This window comes from Spea bombifrons, chromosome 1, assembly GCF_027358695.1.
Source record: "Spea bombifrons isolate aSpeBom1 chromosome 1, aSpeBom1.2.pri, whole genome shotgun sequence".
NCBI lineage: Eukaryota > Metazoa > Chordata > Amphibia > Anura > Pelobatidae > Spea > Spea bombifrons.
Window position 1 is genome coordinate 131,894,225 of NC_071087.1, and position 19,503 is coordinate 131,913,727.

The following is a 19,503-nucleotide window of genomic DNA, read 5'->3' on the forward strand; positions in this document are numbered from 1 at the left end:
TTTTCTTCTTAGCAATGACAGTACTATATATATTGCTAGCAGAGAACGGAGTTATTGAATTGTAGCCGAAGGTTTTGTAGAATTTTCCATGCTGTAGCTGCATTACATACTTTATTTGGTGGAACAGAAATTATTTTAAGTCCATCACAAAAAAGTATAATTTAACTGTGGTCATCACGAGAGACGGGAGAAAAATAGTCTTTCTAACCTCAGCCAACCATGCTTAGGGGAAAAAAAAAACAATAATTACAAAAAAAGCTGTGGGATTTGTAACTAAGCTTCAAACAATTTTGGAGGTTGTTTGAGGATCATAATCAGAGATTCATGATGGGTTGGCGGACTAAATACATTTTTTTTCACTTTAAAGTAGAACTGTCAAATTGTAGTTTATACCCCAAATTTAGATCTGTGTACAAAAATATATCATGTTTCTCTTTCCTTTACTTTGAAATAGTAAATATTGTACCGTGTGGGGCTGTTATGCTGCTCTTGTGTCACTGTATTATAAATTTGCTGTTCTGACTTCTGACATCATTATAAGAATGCCTGTCTCTAGCACTTGGGAGACACGGGGTAGTCTCCTAAAACTATGCACAGAGAGCACATTGTCGCTACACTGAGGGATCATGGGAAATGTAGAGGCATTAAATGGCCAGTCTATGACTTGTTTTGGCAAATGTGATATCAGCGCTAAAAAATATTTATTTTAAATGTAGCATTATAACAAATAAATAATAGCCCTATGGCCATGCATGCTGGTCTTTGGAAGCGTCATAATATATTTTATTATGGAGCTGCTTTAGAAGTAGGAGCTCAGCTGTGCTATGTGTTACTTTCACATCCTTCAAGGACTGAGGCCATGTAGAGCACGGAGTACACCTGCGATCACACTTGCCAGAATGATGTCACAGAACACCAGAAAGCAGCCAAAATCTCCTGAGAGGCTCAATTGAACACATCATCATGCATGTGGTATACCTACCTCTAGTTAGCTCCAGTGCTTGCTCTACAAATGCTGCGGGTGGAGTTCTGCAAGCAGCCAATCAGTGGCAACAATCGTTGGACCACTAAGGAGGAAGCGCAGACAGTTTTTGTTTTTTTGTATACATTGTATACATTGTACAGCCAATACACTGTTTCTTGCAGCATGCTTACACCTGTTTGGTAGGCCTCATATTACACATTTGTATTATTTGAGCCTGAGACTAGCTTAGCGCACCAAAATTTTTTCTTTTCCCTGTTTGCACATATTTGAGGTTGTTGGCTCCTCATCAGTCTGGTTTCAGCTTGCTGTCCAGGGGTTAATGGGGAGGAGGTTTAATTGCACCTCCCCCAACACATTAATAAGGTTTTGGTAGCAGTATAAACTGCTTTGTGTGCCCACTATGTAGGAGGTGAGAGTAGGTTCTCACCCTATTGAGAGTGTGCCTTGACGTGGCGGGTGAGCTTAATTATGCTTTGGCCAATTCATATAACCAAAACCTCTCATTTATATTATGTTTACATATTTGTTGCCAACTTTATTAGGGTAAGAAGCGCAGACAGTTTTTGTTTTTTGTATACTAAGGAGGAAGGCATCTGCAGGGCTATATATATATATATATTTTTTTTTTATTTATTCTGATTTTGGAAACACCCCATATGCCATGGTATGTCATGCTTTTTGAACGTGTAACATGTCCCTTAGAAATAAGAAAAAATGCTATTAAAATGTATAGTTACTCAGCTGTACATTATTGCACAGCCTGTAATTCTCAAGTAGTTTAGACTGAATTAGGTTAATTTATCCAGTCTGATTAATCTGAGCCAAGTGGGTTGGAGGCCGTGATGGGTCTGCTATGAATATCCTAAAGCTTCAGTTGCTAGTACACTTTATATCTTCTTGTCAAAAAGGTTTTTAAAATAATCTGATGATACATTTCAAAAGCAAACAGTAATATTTTAACATCGTCATGTCTAATCCTTTTTCAATTAGGCAGCACAATCAAATAAAACAAAAAAAAAAACCTTTTGCTGATGAAACAGTCCTGCTTCATACAAAAGAATAAAATCTGGACTTGGAAGTACCGTAAAATAATTTGCTCCTTCCCAAAAATATCACCTGGGAGAATACGAATCACAGAGTCTCATCAAATCTCAACACTCAATATTTATTATTAAAAAAAATAACTAAAATACGGTTTCAGATTTTTTTCCTGTTATTTGTAAAATACAGAGACTAAATAAATAGACTTTTGATAGACCGGCTTTAGCTTTCAACTAAGTGCATCATAATCAAGAATGACGGATGTTACTGAATGGAGCATGATTTATACAGCGACAATACCCCCCCCCCCTTTATTAAACTACAACAATTACTACAGTTCCTTCAACTCCATATACCAGCTGTGACCGTGTGAACCCCAGGGAGATGATTAGCATGGCATCTGGGTACAGCTGCTATGCAGAGTATACGTATGGGTCCCTGGGGTGGAGCAATTGGAGAGCAGGGTGGGCCAATGCTCCATTTCCCCATTTTGTGGAAACTCCATGCCGGGTTTTCCATGAGGCAAGAAGTCCACAGGATCTGGTCCGGGATTTCTATGAGGCTGACATCAGGCACAGGTGCTGGGCATTAAAAACCACTGGAGCCTGATACTCAGGGAGACTGTTGGGGGAAGAGGAAGTTCCCTGTGCTCCCAGGGCAAGGAGAGGCCCTGAAGAAGACCATCCCTGAGCCAAGTGAGGCAATACCTGCCTGGACATTTTGTGTGCTGTCTGGGGGAGGTTTTCCAGAGCCTGGCGTAGCTGGGTCTGGCTGGGAGGTTGAAGTAGTGAGTGATTAGGCTGGTCAGTTTAGACCAGCATAGTTAAGTTAGAGAGGGCTCCAATTGGGAGCTAGGTTTTCTTTTTATGATTTGGTTTTTGGGGTTTGAGCAGTTAAAAATAAAGCACTGTTTTGCTTCAAACTATTGTTCCTGACTCTGATTGCCCTAGAGGACTGTGCTTAGGACCCCTAAAAGTGACATGCATGGCCCTCATGCTATAGGGTTTGTCACATACAGTGGTTTTTAATGCCCAGCACCTGTGCCTGATGTCAGCCTCATAGAAATCCCGGACCAGATCCTGTGGACTTCTTGCCTCATGGAAAACCCGGCATGGAGTTTCCACAAAATGGGGAAATGGAGCATTGGCCCACCCTGCTCTCCAATTGCTCCACCCCAGGGACCCATACGTATACTCTGCATAGCAGCTGTACCCAGATGCCATGCTAATCATCTCCCTGGGGTTCACACGGTCACACAGCAGATAGGACGTGTTGGGACATCATGCCACCAACCACATAATGTATGGGATCCACACCTGACATGCGTAGTTGCGTGTCCCTGAGACAAGAACACTAATGTTGGTAAGCTTGCAATTATTCAGACTTTCTGTCCATCAGTTTGATTTTTCTATGGCACATTTATGGAAAAGCATGCTGGGCATTGTAGTCCAACAGGGGTTAGAGGCTTCTATGATCCTCTATTTCCTTTTCTTCCCATACTTCTGCTCCATATAATTTATCACAGACATTGCAATCACAACTAAAAATGTAAAATCCTAAAGGGCAATTACACAGTTTTTCACCAAAAAATGCATACCACAAAGATGTGACTCATTTGCAGACATTTTTCCAATTCAAATGACAATAAGATTTTTTTTTACAAATAAATCATGTTTCCTTGAAATCATTAAGAGATTAAAAAAACATTTTAAATCAAGTTACACAAGTTTACATTGTCTTTTTTTTTTTAGACAGTTGTGTCTAGACTGTGGCCTCTAATTGATTACTTTGTTCCATCCAAGTGTTCTGGCTTTCTGGACCACTTTCCAATTTGCTATCCTGGCTGTCATAGACGTAATTGTTAATGTGACATGGATGTGCAGTTAGGTTAACCAATAACCTGGGCATGAATGCAGTATCGGGTACAATGTGTGCTAGAGATAGGCCAACATGCCATCCACAAGCCCATAATACATTACTTATACCAGCTTCCAGGAAGGGAGGACAAAAATTAGATTGAAAGGTACAAATTTGCTAAGAAATTGATCATTATATAAAATTATCTATTAGACCTGTGCATTCGCATTCAAACGATTTGCTAGAGTGTGAGAAAGCGTGAGTGAGCAACAACTAATGTTGTTTTAGAATGGAAAAAACCCTCCAAATTTCATCCCAACTGAACGGGAAGGGAACAAAATGTGTTGTCCGATCTAGATGGACTGGACTCCTTGGTTGTTTACTGCTTTTAGAAATACTTAGGCTTTGAATGATAGAGAATTATGTTTTCTTCCAATGCTGCTCCTTTTAGTACTTGGGAGTAGGAGCATTCTGTGTCATAGAAACAAGTTAAAAAAAATTCCAATCATAGACATTATAGTTCCCTTGCATATATTCAAAGCATTTCGAGCTGTTTTCCAGCACCTTAGGGCACTTCCATCCCCTTCACACCTTGTAGGATCTTGCATATTAAATACAGAAAGGCACTTCATGGAAGCTTGGCACACAAGAACGCTACCTAGTTTGTCCATGTCATGAGGGCCAGTACTGGTCTTGTACCCAGATAACTACATTTCCAAAGTGTTTCCATCTACAAAAAGATCAGTGCGGTCAGTGAGTTGTTCAATCCTGACACATTATGCTGGTTTCCATCAAAGTCACTGATATGTCACACAAGTCTCTCAATATGCTTCAAAACAGAAAGATAAGGAAAACAATGTATGTGTATGTGCCACGGAAAGCAAGAGGGGGGAGGGAAAGACGGGGTCAGAAGTAAGGTATTTGTTTTTCTTTCATAGTTAAAACTCTTAATAAATACGTATATTGCTGACAAATAGTGCATAATGATCTCTTAGTATCTTAACCCCTTAAGGACAATGGGCGGTCCCTAAACCCATTGAAAACAATGCATTTTGAGCCCGTACATGTACGGGCTTTGTCATTAAGGGGTTAAGAAACGATGTAGCAGTAAGACATGCTATTCCACAATTACCAGCTTTGGATCTAATGGGCTTTTCCTGACCAAAGGAAGGACGGATTGAAGTTCACAAAAGATTTTGTTCTGCATGTATGTCCGCAACAAAGAAATTGTCATTAATGTGTGATAGCTCTTACCGATAATACTCAGATTGTTATCATACATACATATTTATATATATATTGTTAATGTTATAATACAGCAAAATTATACTCTTTAGGCCTTTGAAGAATGAAAGTCTATCTTTGCTTATCAAATAAACTATTCCCATTTCATTAAACAGTAACAGAGCACTAACTTCTTCTGTGTATAGAAATTAGGTCTTACAACCAAAGTTGTTAAAAATGTACAATGTATAATTTTATAGGAATCTGTTGAAATATGTACTATTAATTTATAGAAAATATTGCATTAGTAAGGCATAGTGGCGTTCACAAGGATGTGGATATATACAGTGTTATTATTACACATTATATTTCAGTTTTTTGTGTATCAACAATCTAATGGCCTCATCTGATGAGCCATTAACTATTAACACTTTATTGTCCTCTGGGCAAGCGAGAAAAGTTTGCCAAGCACAAGAGGAAAATACATTCTATGGGTTATGCCGCTAAAGCAAATGGTTTTAACATGTTACCAGTAACGTTTTACACTGGCAACAATAGGACCAGAGATTCCTGACAGAACATCTGATAAGAATAAGGACACTGCCTGCCAAGGATATTCTTAGCTTGGCTTTTTAAAGAAACTTTTTAAGGGCCTTATTTATGGAACATTCCTCATTAATTCTATCCTCCTTTTATGTAGAAAAGGGAAATCGCTCGATATCTATCACCAGATCACCTTCCTCATACTAACTTATCTGATCCAACAGACTTCCAATAAACACACTGTGAGCTAAAAGATAAGGGAGCAATGTTCTAAATTGTGTATTATATACTAAGAACAAATAACAAGACTGTCTTAAATATTCTACTGGATGTACTTAAATAATAAATTCTTGTGTTTTGCAGAACTCAGGTTAAGATGTGACTACGTACCTCACAAGGGTCTTTCTTTGGGAGGGACAGTTCCTCTTTGGACCCCAAATCCACTTGTCCTCTTTAACTCTTTTCTGGGAGTTCAGAATGTCTGCTGGGTCTGAGTAGATCACAGTGCCCCACGACCCTAAAAGTCACAATAATGTGAATAAGAACAGCAGAAATGTGTTACCATAAATAAAATATATTATTCTTATTGTAAAAGCAGTATGTTGTTATTCAAATAATCACAGTTATTGGATGACATGCCTTGATAAAGCACTGACACCTAGAGACGCTTATAGCTATACCCAACAAAAGCTCCTCTCTTTGCGTACTTTTTACCACCAAGATGGGTGGTATGGTGATTGGTGACCATATTTTTCATGCAAAAAAATATTCTTTTGGAAACACCACATCGACTTCCTGTATCTTAGCTGATGAAGCAAGAGAGTGACTTGAACAGAGGCTTGTGAGACCTGCTTAGTTACTGTTATTCTAAGAACCATTAATTCAGCATGCAATGTCTTATAACGATTTACAATTGAATATCCAGTTTGGATGATACCCTTGAATGAGCACAAAAGAATTCAGAACGTCACGTCATTAACCCTTAATGACAAAGCCATACATGTACGGGCTCAAAAGCATTGTTTTTAATGGGCTTACAGACTGTCCATTGTTCTTAAGGGGTTAATAGACCTGTGCTCAAACAGGGATGCCCCTTAAAATGTGTACACAGTTAAAGCAATCAATCTCATGAAGCTCATGTTATAGTGCCATTATCACCATTGCTTACAAGTACAAATCATCATTGTAATGAAATGTTAGATATTCGTGTTACAAATCTGAAAGAGTACGATGTATCTGGAAGCGTAATTCAATGAAATCAGGTTCTGGCATTGGGATTGGAAGGAATACACGATTCATGAAGGATCTCTCAGGCCAAAGAGACAGGAATTGATTAAATTAAACACATGCTAAGAGTATTTCGGAGACAATCTATTTAAATAGAAGCTGAAAGGTATAAATCAATCAATACCACATGCTCTTAGGTGGGATTGAAATAATGTGATGAAAACTAATTACATTTGTTATTAAGAATCTATACTGAAAGTCCTATACAGAAACATATATACCAGCTTAGTGCTGAGAAACCATACAGTGCATGGCTCATACTATATCTTATATATACAATATTTTAAAAAAGGATACTGAATAACAAAATAGTTCCTTTTAACCCCTTGAGTACATAGACACAGTATTTAACCGATGGGACTCTAAATTGAGAAATGAAATAACTTGTATATACACACCTGGACGTGTAGAATAACAATAGAGTTGCCCCCAACACCAGTAGATTGTTAAATGCACCGTGTCTTGGCAGGGTAAGTGGGCTCCTTTTCTGTAGTGAGTTTTTACACCACGACACAGCACTGGTCAACTAAACCTCTCTTCATCATAATCGGCCTACATTTGATGGGGATTAAAGTATAAAACCCTTTGGAATGTTGAAGGTTGTTTAAGCCTGGTATAAAAATATATGTCATGGAAAATATCCTTGCGTTACAGATATGCGGGAAGTGATGGAAGCCACAAGTTCACTCAGTGTTATAAAGATAATTAACCTAAACCAGAAATATATTTTATGATTTCAAATGGGAAACAGAAAGCCATTGTGTTTAAGACAGGCGGAGGCATTTTAATGATAAAAAAAAAGAAAGTCTAAAAAATGTTGTCTGAAAGAAATAAGGAAGTAATGGTTATAATGAATGGAAAACACAGGGCAGGTCAAGGTCTAAGAGAAAGCATCCAATCTACTGATAACAGTTGAAGGATATATTTTTCAATTAAGCTAAAAATATGATACTTGTAATGGGGCTATGTATATTTCACTCCTCTTCCCGTCCTCACAATATGAGTCCTTAAGTTTTATGTTCTACTGAAGACATTTGTAAAGCAATTAGTAACTAGTTACTTCTGGTTATCCTATTTACATTAAAATGCCATAAAGTGTCCAAACTAAAAACTCAAAGGACAAAAACACATCCTTGCGTTGGCTCATCATGCCAAGTGAATCTGGTGCCACAAACATTTTCAACCGTTGCTTCTTTCAGTATTTATAATTAAAATGTGAAAATTGTCTTCAAACTTTTGAGTAATAAAATATCGGTTCTGGGGCTGTGTAAGGCCTACTCCCACCCATGGCCTATCTACAAAACTGATACAAAGCTTCAATGGAAAAGGCCAATTTCGCAAACTTTAAACAGGACAGCATACTTATACTATGAATTCCATATCTACATTTAACGCTGACCTCAGAAATCAGCCGATGCAAAGATACAGAGTGAAACCCTTAGCATAAATCCCCTTTTAATTAAAATGTCCATTTGTTTAGCCTACAAAAGAACATCCATGGTAACAAGCGAGATTCCAAAATTCAGTTTGCAGCCAAAATATTATTCTTCAAAAGGAGCTTATTGGATATTTCATTAGCTTTCTTGTGTTTACATTGGTAAAATAAAACCTTTAATAACAGTACCCATTATCGGTTAATATACATTCTATTGTTTTGGTGGAAACTGCAATTATTATTTTTTGGCATCTTGGAAAATGAGTTGTCAAACTGCAAGGGTAAAAGCAGGATAACCTACTTCAGATACAGTAAATGTGCGCTGGAATTCATTTTTTTATGAGGTGTTACACATTGTTAAACACTAGACTGGAAATTATGGATTTATTTATGGATTACACCTTTCATTCTAGATATGGATTACAATTTTTTGGACTGTAAATATTTACCTTAAACCTAAAAAAAACTTTAAAGTAATCAATACAATGGAAAAAATATATATTATTTCATTATTTTTAATGAAACATGTGATTTGTTTGCACCTTTATGGTGAGATGATGTATCCCTACATATAATGGACTCCTCCTTCCTGATTGGCTGAGCATTTAACAAATTAACAACTGTTTAAATCACTTTTTTTGTTTGATGCAGAAAAGCACAGAATGTATATATATATATATATATATATATATATATATATAATTTTTTGGGCTTTACTGAACAAGTCTTAGACTATGATAAATGATCAACGATATCTATGACCTTGAACAAGTTTCACTTTTTAAAGCTCAGACACAAAAGGATTTATTGTAAATTACCCTGGGAAAGCGCTAGTTATTCTGTAGCACTGAAAAGCTTATAATAAAAGTCTTTCAAGGATAATAGTCTCCTAACAACAGAACATAAATTATACTGCATGTAATGTCACTGAGGGGAGGCACGTTAATCTTTTTCATAATTAACATTTAAATATGAAAAGCGCACATAATATATTGGCTGCATGTAATGTCCACTGGTAATAATCTTGAGTTGATTTTTTTTTCTAGTTAATCATTTAGTCAGGGAATGCCTATATTTCATTTTCTAAGGGACAATGCTCATTATGACATTAATTTAGGGAAGAAAGAAGAAGAAGAAGATCAAATGCCTCGTCTGTGAGTGAACAACCATGAGGGACAGGCTGGGTGGCTCAGAGGGGCAATTTTGCCTGTTCTAATTCCTCCAACATTATTGGCGTGAATTGGGTCAGCATTCTCTGGGAAGCAAGCAAGCTCAGTGGGGTCACATGACATTGCATGACCCTGCAGTAGTAGCAAGGCAGTTGGCACTGCAAGCAAGCAGCTGAGCGTGTGTTTCTGGTTTTCGGGGAATGAATGAATGAATGAATGAGTACATATAATTAGGATTGGAGAGAGTGAATGTGTATGTAACAGTGGGCAGAAGGTGCCAGCATTCCAATATAGCAAATACATATCTTTACAGTGACATCTTTACTGACAGAGTGGTAGTGCAGTGATGGATTTGAGACCTGGATCTCACGGTTTAATTACTTGGCACATCAGCTAGTAGGAAATAAATGTAAATATATATGTACTTATTCCAGTAATAGAACTATATTTCCCAAGATAACAAACATAGATTAACTGCTCATTGCTGTAAAGTGCAACAAGGGGTACCAACCTATAAGTCTACAAAGACAGTACAAGATTATTAATATTATTATTAGTTATTGTTTTATTTAGCGGCATCATATTCCACAGAGCTGTACAATGAGTAAACAGGACATATGTAGTATATAACTTAACTTGACTTATAGAAAGAACAGGTAATTAGGGCCCTGCTCAAACCAGTTTACAATCTAGAGGTTGGCAAAACTTAAAATGTTTTCCCACTTTGTGCCACTGAGCTCAACTTCCTTGGCATCTTTCTTATTTTTCAACAAAGTATCTCCAACACAATAAAACGGAATTTAAAACAATGCAATGATGAAGCTAATACATGTGCAGATGTGGTCTATAGCCACAGTGCCGTAAGTATAGTGACTAACTAATGTTTTGCTTTCAATTCAAAATAGTATATGGCTGTGTCTTATATACTTATTTCCAGAATGTGTGTTTGTTATAACATGGGATTTTAATTTGGTAGGGGATGTGTTTTGTATAAGCAGCTCATTGGCAAAATGGAGTTTAATGAAATCATTATCATATTCGATTTCAGCTGGTGCAATCAGCGTACAAATAACAAAATGCTTCATTTGCACTCAAACCGCTTGACATGTTTAACTAATCACCCTACCTGCATCTTGTGGCTTGGAGGAGATAATTTTTCACTTAGCACTGTTTAGAAATGTCCAGCTTAATTTAGTTTAAATAATTTCAGGCCAAAACCAAATGAAGAAAAAAAAGGGCCATTAGTTTCCTCTGGTTCATACAAGTATGCTTAACACACACACAAAGAATAAACATATTTAGCTATGGGTTTTTTTTTAGAATGTGAAAGAAGAAGGGGGTATGATGTCACGAGACTTGGCAACAGAAGGCATTGCAATTGGAGATTCAGTACATCTTGCTTTAACACCTAAACGTGGCGTTGTTGGCTGCTCTCAAAAAATCCCTTGAGGGTGTTTAGAGAAGTTTAACAAAGTTTTTTTTATGGGGCCAGAAACACCTGGCTACCTTTCCTTACAAAAAGTTTAAAGAGTGTCAAAACAGTAGAATATCTGGTCTATAGTTTTCACCTTAAGGTCATATACGTCTATTCTACAGCTTACCCTCTAAACCCTAATTAGGGTAAAATAAATATAATTAGATGATCACCGTAAGGGAAATCTATTGTTTATTTCTGTCGAATAACTTATTCAACACTTGGCAAGAGGCAGACATGCTTGTACACAAAACACAATTGCCAGGAGGAACACTATAAGGTGACAGCTTAGCACAAAAACGTTTGCGTGGCTGCTGTTGGGCCGATGGGGCTATTAAAAATACTTGGAGAGTCCACTCTATCAACCTCTATATTAATCCAGCCCTGACACTGAATTGTTGAACATCCACAAACTGTTATACAACAATAAATTAAATGATTTAGATTCCGTGATTTAATCATTTATTAATTATAAGAAATGTTCGTTGTTTAAGTAGTCTTTTAAGGCAAAGTGCACTATTAAAGATTTACTTTTTCTGGCTATTTTCCTTGGTCTGTTTCTCTTTTTACAACATGATCAATACGATCTACACATATTAACCCTTTGAAACCATATCTTCTACCAGATATATGCCACAGATCAGTCAAGGGAGGAATAATACTTTGCCCCCTTTGGACATTGGTGCTACTAATGTATTAGCCGTGCTCTTCTTCAACACGCTGCTTGTCTTATTAAAATGACAGAATGTACTTTTCAAGTGAAACCACATGAGCAGGACTGTTTTTTAATTTCATCTTGTATGTTTCCTGCATGAAGGAGCATGAAACATCCAGTTCCAGATAATGAATTGCAGGTTCTCTTGGCACATCAATGTATTTCAAAGTCCAATTCCATCTTCATTTAGTTGTACTTGTTTTGAGGACACGTATCTGTCTGTTGTTCGCGGTATTCATTCGATTTAAGTAGCTTTGATGAAAATATGTTTGTTTTGAAAATGACTCGCAGAGACACACAGAACCTGATAGCAAGAACCATTTGTTGCCAAATAATTGAGTTATCTTCACAATACTATAGGAAGGTCATGGGAACCTCAGCATAAGGGGGTGATGGAGTGTAGGTTTAGACAAACTGGTTCAGGTGACAGCAACCAAAAAGCTTTGCTCTTAGAGTGCGCTCTACTGTTCATATGTCACTGACTTAAGTCTTCATATATCAGATGTGTAGGAAACACAGAAGAGTCTTCGGGGACATTCAACAAGCTTTTGTGTTATTGTTCTTCCAACAGCATTATATTGTTTAGATCAGAGATGTTTAGTCACTAAAGACAAATTTGAGACCAAACTTAAAATGGAAAACAGCTGAGACAATTAAATTTACATACTAAGCCTAAAATATGTACAGAACTTAAAATGAGAGAATGTTATCCTATTGCATATTGTAATAAGATTATTACTAAAGTCTGATAATTAAGATTAGAGTCTGATATGAATTTCTTTTTTAAAATAGGAACATACATATAATTGTTTCTAACCAGAGCAAATGTATATAAACAAACACACGGACACATATAATCTCAGATATAAGTGGAGTGCTAGGCAGCCATATAACAAGAGGGCCAGGTCATCCACAAGGTGCTGCCCATGATTGCCTTGTGTCGGAGATCCATGGTTTGCTCCACACAAAGCAACCACAAGGGTGAGCAAGTCATAGAGATTAGTGCCAGAGGTAGACTACCCCTAAAGGAAATTGCAAGGAGGTTCAAAACAAAAGTTAACAGTATCAGTGTTTGACCCCAGAGGGTAAATGTGTTGGGGGGTTGAGGTGTCTTTACAGTTAGGGCTTTTTATGTGGCGTGTTCTTGGTGAAAGATAGGACTCCATTCCATATATATTCACTGCAATGCGCATACACAGACACACGAAAACATACACATTATGTAAAATATTTTTTTTTTTATTTTGGCTAGTTTTTCACATAATTCAACTTTAGATGTGCTTTAGACTTTTTAGGAATTTTAGAGTTTAGTTTCCAATACAGCATATCTATGTGGACGATATCAGCTTCGTTACAATGACCAACTGTGCTATGTCTGCGAGCAGCTCGCTAGACATAATACAAGCTGTGTGCTTTCCATTATCTCTACTTAGTGAGATATATCTGGGGAATTAAAGGGGGCACACTTCCCCGGAAAGCTACTTTACTACTTAATATCAGCCACAACAAGAGAACCACTTCTGGCCGAGCATGAAGAAATAACACATACATTGCAAAATAGTAGATATGTGTAATGCTGATCTAAAAAACGGAATAAAAAAATATGTATTCACAACATGTAGACAAAGTTCCACAAGGAGAAACATGTCAAGTCGCCCTTCTGTTCGCCCTTAATGTATTTATTTATTTTTATATTCTCTCAGTGAAACAAGGGGATTCCTACTGGTTGTGGCCAGGCATTGGGCTGAATTCATTTAGTTTCACAAAATCTTATGTCGTCTCAAAATAGTGAGGCGGCAGAGAAGTAGGGTAGGCGCATTTATCATAACCAAACAATATTTCCCCAAAACGTGGAGGCTTTTTTGATTAGCAGCATGTTCTGGCCACACTGATGTAAATTGAAAAATGAACTTACAAACACAACATTTAGTACCGACCTGCAAAAAGCATACCTCATACTGTGAAAATCATATAAACACTAATACTTGGGACTCATCAGAACCTGGGCCATAGAGGGACTCAAGAGAGACAGAACCGGCCCTTCACATACTTTAGTGAATACACTGAGAGGAAAATTGATTCTGAAGACATCTATATCCCTAGTTGACAAATAGGTAACAAGGTATAGATCTGTGTCTCCTACATTCATTCCATATTCCCAAGATCTAAACATGGAGGGTGAACATAAACTGTAAATTTACACAGTAAGAAAAAACAAAACAACAAATTTAGACAAAATTCTAAGGTTTATAAGACAAAATCATATTTTTAAATATTTTTGCCTCTTTTCCCATTATTGTTGATTTACCTGCCTGTTATTTCTCCTTAACAATGCAATCAAGAAAAGAATGCTATTTCCCACTACTGCCTCCTTACCCATTTAATGAATCACCCCATTCGGCGTCTGATTCATTCCAGAATAAATAAAAGAAAACACATGACGGAGTAACGGAAGCAGATAATGGTCTGGTTAGGATTCACTTTGACAGGCACCTGGTCAGTCCTGTGTTTAGCGAATGCGCGTTCGCAAATAAATAGGAAACAATCATGTGTTCATTATTATGGCTATAACACAAAGGACTCTGGAATATTAACAGAAACAGAAACTTCCTTTACTGAAACCACAGCATCCACATTTACAACATTAGATAAATAAATTAAGCAGACATCTAAACAGGTCCAGACCCACTCATCATGGATAGACACGGATTGTTCGTTTCCATTTTCGGATTATTTACTAAACCAATTTTCAGATTTTTATATTTATATATATTTAGGTTACAATCACGTAATTAGATTACAATTTACCTACAGAATCTTTTATATTTTTGTTCAGGACATGTTTAACCCCTTAAGGACAATGGGCGGTCCCTAAACCCATTGAAAACAATGCCTTTTGAGCCTGTACATGTACGGGCTTTGTCATTAAGGGGTTAAGGTTAAGGCAAACTGTGAAAGAAAACAGTAAACACATATTTATTTCTATGTATATAGTAGTATATACAATTTAGACTGCATAAAATGACAGTATACAACCTATTGTAGGGTAGACATACAATAGAAGGTGATGGAAAGTGAAGACTACTAGAATCCATCTGACCTTTTTATTTTAAAATTAAATGCTTTTATTTTAATGTACGTGGGCTTATCTTTTAATTTTGATTTATGAGGTTACCAAAGACATCACTATATCTGATCCCTGCATGATAGCACGGATCAGAAAATTGCTGCTAATGCACTAATAAAATAAAAAGTTATCAGAGAAAAGTTTTAGGATAAAATATTAAGGCTTATGTATTAACTGCATATCACATTATTTCCTGCTTGCTGACCCCCAAAAATACTAACACCACCATCAATCAAAACAGGCACCCCAACATATAATATTTAATGAATAGATGATGCAAATACAATGTTGATGATTAAACCACATACAAAAGACTACAATATTAATTGACACAAAATAACAAACAAACTATCGCCTGGTTGTCTGAAGCTTGATCACAGTGAAATGTAGCCCATAATAAAAGAGCATTTAGCTTTGACCCCTACACAAAAAGAACCTGATCATGGTGGAGGAAAATTCTAAACAAATTCCTCTAGTGGGTCTTGAAAAGGATGCTTGATCATTAATTCTAAAAATGAGTTTCACATGTCCGTACCCTTCCCCCGCAAACTTTAAATAATGCCCACAAGAAAGTAATTTAACCTCCTTGTCAGTGATACACATAACCAAGTGGCAGCTCCGTGTTCAATTTGCTTAACACTCCTCCAGAAGAAGCAGAGATTAGAAAATAAGGATTAACTAGGAATGATGCCGTTACTGCCCTACAGATCACCCTCTCATAGGACAACTGTAAAATAGATTTTATATTCTGGGATAAAAATTTAGCCAAGCATATTTGACAAATAAAGAAAACCTACTGGGATGATACTTAATAAAAATTGGGTATTTCTCTAAATATGTTTACATGTTTGTTACAATTTTAAAAGGTTGATACATTATGTTACCTGTATATATGCTAATAAGTAACATATTAGGGCTGGCATAAACAGTCATCGCAAGTTTCAGTGTCCAAATAAAAAATGAGAGGAAGAGTTTGTGTCGTCTTGGCTCGGGCTCATATTCATCCACTCTTAAGCAGTCAGCCAATAAATAAATATATGTACAGTAATACACAGCTTTGAAAAAACTTGGCAGGTGGGTTGTTCCAAACATCTTGGATAACTAACCACAGTTCTTCTGTGGATTTAGGCAGCCTCAGTTGCTAATCCCAGACAGACTCGATGATGTTGAGATCAGGGCTCTGAAGATAGTTCTTAATGACTTTGGCTTTATGTATGAGGTCATTGTCATGGTGCATATCAATTTTGGGGCCACTTAGAAGCCTCCATGAGGGTATTGCCTGATGGATCTACCTGGGTGCACCAGGGTCCCACTCTTTTCTGCCAATATTACTACCTTGTGTCTTGTTGTTATGCTCAATCTTGCCATGGTGTGTGACCACTGACATTAAACTGTATTCAGCAATAGTTTTTTTTACCAAGTTTTATTCCTCATACACAGCTGTTTCTGTTTCAGGTAATGATTGAGTTTCAATCTACATATTAAATTGATGATCATTGGCACCTGTTTGGTATAATTGTTTAATCATACACCTAACTATACACCTACAAAATCCCTGAGTTTGTGCAAGTGTAAACATATGCTGTTTTCAAGGCAGAGTGGTCACACCAAATATTGATTTGATTTTCTAGGTTTTTCTTCCGTTCACTCAATTATTTTTGTTAAATGATAAAAATAAACTATTAACATGTATATTTTTTAAAGTATTCTTACATTTTACAGCATTTTACAGACCTGCCTATAACTTTTACACAACTCTATATACCGGCATATATTTATTTTACATAATTTGTTTCAGTATCTTCAGCTGAAGTCATCACTGTGGAGTCTGGAGTAATCTATCTTTGTTCTCCTTCTTTGTTTACGCCTGGTTCACCATTTCTATACTCCTCAGGACAGTAGAATTCTGCTTCCATCAGTTTCCTCTTGTCCTACACCATCAAATTTCTTAAAACATACTAATATACTGTATATTCAATACTCCATATTTTTCATAAGCCTTCCATGACTGCAATAAGTGTAGATGGTATTTTCTACAATTCAATAGAATACAAGGGTCTACATACTGATGGCACTACCTGCTTTACAGTGGCCTTTTATAAATGGTAGTAGGTATGACAAACCAGATGTCTAAAGTAGCTATACAGTAAATGCAGATATCTAATTTGAACATCATTTTCTGTGAGCTCATGTTGCCAGCAAGAAGGAATTTAACAGACCACTGGCTCATTGGGATCAAAAGGGTTATGCTAATCCCAAATCTCAACAGCAGTGAATGCCTGTCTCCAGCAGGCACAGGGGTGTTTGTGGCTAAGCTGTATCTGATAGAGTACTGAGCCGAAAAGCTTTTAGCCATGTCTCAAGAGGAACCAGATCTACTTCCTCTTAATCCCGATAGGATTCCAGCAATAAAAGTATAAACTATAGAGGTAGTAATTAAATACCTTAGTGTTTCCAGAAAAGCACATACTCAACAAATGGGCAACACTGGAATTTAATAGACTTCTTGCTTAATAAACCCCAAATAGTATTTAATGGACATGAACCCAAAGGTAAATTCAGCTTGGTTTGGTGGGAATAAGAATTTAGTCTAGTTATATGACACACTGTCCAAAGACAAACCAAGGAGTTTCAAAATGGCCTTATTATGGTTGACTTTTTAAGTCTACTTAAAAGCTGTTGATAGAAATCATATCTAAATGGAAGATGGACTCTATACATATTCATTTTCTTTTACTTGATGATAACAGCAAGGTCGAACTTGATGAATGTGTGTCCTTTTTCAACGTAAATGAATGTAACTATGTTATAAACTGTATAAGATGCAGGATCATATCATTTTCATTATGCATTTTCAGTATTTTTAGATGAGCACCTGCAAAGCAAGGTCAACGGGTACTTTAATACACAACCCACAGACTCTATTATCCTTAGCATGTGTGTTATTAAGCATTTTTCCATGAACTATAAATAAGGCACATACCTTAAATTAGTTCTACAAATTGAAAAGCATCCACATTTTTTTGCTATAAGAAAAACTTTTTATAAACCGTGAACTTTTTGCTTCGGGTCAAAAAGCTTTAGGTGGATTTCCATGCATAAATCACAATGAAGAGTTTTCTATTATTTTGGCAGAAGCAACTGTCAGACCAATGGGCTATTAAACTGTTCTAACCACCAAAAGATATTCCAATATCAAGTAACAATAAGACCAAGAATAATGTTCTTGGGCTTTATATAAGGATGGCGGAGGTAAGCAGAAGGACAGCGCTAAGGGTACAACTTCCATTATCAATTGCGTAATATTTTCACACACATATATACATATATCAGCAGCATATATCAGAAAACTTTTTTGGTGATGTATCTTAGACAGTATTATCATCGGTTACCAGATGTATTTTGCCTAACTGCCATGTGTGTCATATATGAGTCCATACTTTCTAACACTAGATAACCACAGATTTGCATTATCAGCAGCATGCACTGATGTCTGGTGTATATGTGTATTTGTGTATGTGCGTGTGCGCACCATCATTCACTCTACATTTGAAAGCAATACAAGAGGACTACTGTGTGACACTGGAGAACTGAATATGGACGGCCTTTAGAAAGAAATAGATTGACCTCATGCAAATAAATAAAAGACAATGCTTTTGCGCCTTTTAACATTACCTGCAATAGTTCAAGGTCAGTCCATTCACATGGTTCTATAAAAAAAACCTGTAGAATGGTCTACAAGGAAAGATTTTGATGAGGATTCCCTGACTTCATAGAACCCATAAATGCTGATAATTATTTACTAGGAATAATATGGTGCCCTGCACATTGTGTGTCTACCACATAGACTTAACTTTGCACACGGAACCTTCTTATTTTTATACAGGCAGTATCACCTGTAGACATGTAGACACAAGTAATGGTGTTTAGATGTAATAATACATTTAGATGATTCATATAATTCTTTTTCGCTGGAATACACATATCAAATTTGTTCCCAGTGATATCAGAACAACAATTGGCCATTTTTTCTCCTCTGTAGACAGCGTTACATTAATGTTTTTCTCACATACAATCAGCTAAAGGGCAGCTACATTTTTTTTTACCAAATCAATCATTTTGAAACATTTGGCTTTTCACCAAGTTTGATACGGTTTGATATCGTTTGATTCGATTGTGAGCAAACTACCTAAAACTCAAGCTTGTGAAATAAAGTTTGAGTCAGGTCTCACATATTTTACATGTGTATGCCCTAAAGCAGTGGGGCCATTTACCTACACCTTAGTCCCACATCTTGTTTCAAGCGACGTTGCGGTTACTCTTTTATTTTGGTGTGCAGATGTGTACGTGTGTCGTTTACAGACATATGATTGCCAAACAAATTCAAAATGATTTTTTTCTCTAAAGTGGCTCATGGGATGAAGGGTGTTCCCTTACATAATCTGCATGATGAACAGCTCACTAATAAATGGTTACCTAGGTAATTAAACGGAGCTAATACTAGATACTATTTAACAATTAATAATTACTTTGTTACATATTGTAATGGTGTTCAAAAGAAGCCCTTGCTTTTGAGACACAGTAGACACCCTCTTGGTGTACTGATTTTAGAGGGCAGTCGTTAACGTTACTTCATATACATTCTG

At 36.6% G+C, this 19,503-nt stretch overlaps 1 protein-coding gene across 2 annotated transcripts in view; it reads right to left on the bottom strand.

The window, feature by feature from the left end:
* The window catches only part of SNCAIP (synuclein alpha interacting protein), a 95,826-nt gene that overhangs the window by 73,414 nt on the left and 2,909 nt on the right, over positions 1 to 19,503 (bottom strand). For both annotated transcript variants that reach the window (XM_053474018.1, XM_053474028.1), the window contains exon 2: positions 6,041 to 6,167. The gene's annotated coding sequence lies outside the window, so the exon portion shown is untranslated. The remainder of the gene's footprint in view (positions 1 to 6,040; positions 6,168 to 19,503) is intronic.